Source organism: Alligator sinensis, unplaced genomic scaffold (genome assembly GCF_000455745.1).
Source record: "Alligator sinensis unplaced genomic scaffold, ASM45574v1 scaffold449_1, whole genome shotgun sequence".
Classification (NCBI taxonomy): domain Eukaryota; kingdom Metazoa; phylum Chordata; order Crocodylia; family Alligatoridae; genus Alligator; species Alligator sinensis.
In genome coordinates this window covers 475,268-478,709 of record NW_005842838.1, presented here as the reverse complement: position 1 = coordinate 478,709, position 3,442 = coordinate 475,268, and the positions used below count along the sequence as shown (strand labels likewise).

General features: G+C 49.7%; 1 protein-coding gene across 1 annotated transcript in view; it reads right to left on the bottom strand.

Moving 5' to 3' along the window:
- Positions 1 to 3,442, bottom strand: part of DECR2 (2,4-dienoyl-CoA reductase 2) — a 34,651-nt gene that overhangs the window by 18,516 nt on the left and 12,693 nt on the right. The gene's annotated exons all lie outside the window — the stretch shown is intronic.

Sequence of the window (3,442 nt, the reverse complement as noted above, 5' to 3'; positions counted from 1 at the left end):
CCGCGCCCGCGCCTCCGCCGCCACCGCCGCCGGGGGCGGGGCTGTCTGGCAGGAACCCTGGGCCCGCCTCCGCGCAAGGCCTGCTGGGATGGCGGCTAAGGCACAGCTCCGCAACGCATGCGCATTGCGCGCCCCGCTCTGCCTCTGCTGCTCCACGCTCTGTCAGCGCCGTTGCGGCCGCCCCGCCCCGCCCCGCCCGCGGTGAATACCTACTAATACAAATGTAAAGTGACATCACGCGTCGGGCGCGCAGCTTTGAATACAATGAGGCTGGGATTACGGGGCAAAATCCTTCTGGGGCCACTCCGCCACGTGTGGCTTTACCCCAGCGCTTCAAATTCACCTCAAGCCCCACCCAGAAACTCGGTGAAGTCACCTTGAGCTTGGTGTTGTAATGTGAACCAATCTGCCCACCGGCAAGCACGTGTTAAATGAAAACGGGTTTCTGACAAGGGGAGCAAGGGGCACCCTGAGCAAGATCTTAACGAAAAGCTCAGCTGTAGCTCAGAATGGATCGCAGCCATAGTGAGCAGGAAACCAGCCCCCGGCCCGTCACGGGCAAGGGAGTCTCTGCCCAGGCTGCCATCCAGGGGCTCTACCGCCTGCGCCAGCTTAGTAGGAAGTGCTGGGTACAGAGGCCCACCCCGCAGGCCCTGCTGGCCCCCACTGCCAGGGGTTGCCGCCCTTCTGTGGCTCCACCACCCAGGCTCCTAGGCCAACCGAAGTATGGGCAGGGTTACTGTCTGGTGCTGGAGAGCGGTGCTAGGGTGCGATGCCAGGAAGCACTGCTGTGGATGCCACCTCCAGGGGTCTCCACCCCTCTGCCCAGGGTCTCTGCCACTCGTCCACACCATGGGCGGGGGTGGGGGGGTCTCCATTGCTCCGCTGGAGATCTCTGACACTCCACACTGCTGGGGGTCTCCAAACTAATGGGGGGGTCTCCCCTGCTCCTCCACACCACCCTGCTGGGGCTCTGCACTGCTCCTCCACACTGCCAAGGGACTCGATTGCTCTGCTGGGGTCTCCATTGCTCCTCCATGCTGCTTGGGGGGTTCACACCATTGATTTGTTGGGGGGGGGTCTCCACCAGTCCTCCATGCCCCCAGGGGTACCCGTCACTCCTCTGTCCTGTCAGGCCTGTTCCTGTTTTTTCTGCTGGTCCTCATCAAGTTGCCAAGGAATCTCAGATCTTTTAGGTCCTGCTCTACATCAGCGCTAGGCTCTGGGATTTTTTTTTCATCTGTTTTTACTATAGTGAATCACCTAGACCCATTACAGAATACCGTTCTCACTTTTAACCTGTGGAGTTGATTGAAAATGTCCAGGGAGTGGCTCCTGTCTGGAATCTCTCCCTTTTACTGATACCTGCGGTTTGCACCAAAATTGTGGGGTACTCCACTGCAGATTATTACGTGGGTTACAATAGGCCAACCTTTTGGTTACCTTTGTATAACTTACGATCAACAACAGACTTGACAATTTTGGAAGGGAGGGCTTATAGACACACAAGCTCATCTGCCTTTTAACCTGCCTCTCACCTTACACACTCTCACCTGTTTTTTACACTTGTGCACTTTGACATCAAACATATGACCCAAGAGATTACAGACAGTGAAAACAGGCTCAAGTAGCCCTTCAAATCTGCCTACTCTCTGCATACTAATGAGGGTATGCTGATAAGGAATATACAAAGATTTCACTATGGAACATAACCTTAGTCAAACATGCAGACCATAATCAGAGATACAGAAATATACACCTATGAATTATTTGAATACATATCACTATGTGCATGGAACTTGTTTAAATGACTTGGGGTATCATTGCATTATTTGACTTCTTGGTTGTGGTTTAAACCATATTAAAAATTACACTCTGGATTTTCTTCTTTGTTTTTTATTAAACATGCAACAGTCTCTTCAAACAGAAATATAAGCCAATATGAGGATTTTTGGATAAGTAACTGTCATGTCTTTTTACTACAAATGTGTGAAGTTCTCTGTTTCATATTTTTCTGCTTTGTGCCTCTACATTTTTAAGGCAAAAAAGCACACTTATTAAAATTGTTTTCCAACAGGAAAGTAAACATTATACATTTTCGTTCCTTCCTTTTTTCTCATGAAAACATATGGTTTGTATATAAATCCACACTGATTTTTCCAAACTTAACTTATGTATTACTGTATTTACTTGAATCCAAGATTAATTTTTTTCCCTCATGCAACATGGGGAAAAACATGCCTCATCCTGGACCTGAATACCACCAGCACCCTGTCTCCAGGTAGGTTCAGGATCAGGCAGTGGTCAGGGATCAGGTTGGGGATGGGGCAGCAGCTTGTATAAGTATCAGGAAGCAGTGCACGTGAGGATCGGGTGGGGAATGGGGCAGCAGTGTGGGTGGGGAATGGAGCAGCAGCACATGGACAGGGGATCAGGAAGCAGCATGTGTTGGGGGATTGGACAACAGCACCCAACTGGGGTTGGGAAGCAACGTGGGTCACAGGGTGGAGCAGCAGCACACATGGGGAAGCAGGCAGGGGATTGGGCAGCAGCATGCATTAGGATCGGGAGGCAGCAGATGTTGGGGATTGGGCAGCAGCAGGGGTGGACAGCAGCACGTGATGGGAATCAGGTGGCAGTGCGGGTTGGAAATTGGGGGGGGCAGGTGAATGGGGGGGTAGTGGTAGGTCAAGACAGGTGGCATGGGTGCAGGCATGAGGGGCAAGTGGCAGAGGAGCAAGGTACAGGGGTGAGGTTGCCTGCCTCCTCCCTCCATGGCTGGGAACAGATTTAAGACAACCCTACAATAATCAGATTCTATATATGGAAAATTACAAAAAAATATAATATGCTCTAATTATCCTTGTATGGAAATGACCTATTTGGGGTGGTTATCCTACATTTAAAACCATCTTCCTGGATTCTGGCAAATACAGTATTAATTGCAAAAATAAATTATCATTATTGATGCATACTATTTATTCCATCCAATAACATAGAAGACAGATGAGAACAGATGAGAACTGAAAATCACAGTATTATCATCAGTAGTAGTAGCAGTAGATATCTGTCTTGTAAGACAGTAGAATTGCACTGACTGAGACATCAGCTTGCTGAATGTAATCCTCACTTGAAATAAAGTGAAGTTGACGTGACTTCTTCAGGGTGCAAAAACCTGGGCAGTGCATATGGAGACACTGAATTGCCCACACACCAGTGTCCCCCATCTTGGCCTTGCTTGCTTAATCCAAAGGAAAGGCAGGTGTGTCAGTATGTTTGGAACTGGTTCGGCTGCAGGAGCTGGAGGAGCAAAGGAGATCGTCCATTTGTTCATCAATCGGGGTTTCACTCCTAGACTGGCTGCCAACTGGGGTTAAAGAGTCCTATTATGTAGTGGGCTCCAGTACCACAATTTTTTGGTGGTATTTCTTCTGTCAGGGGT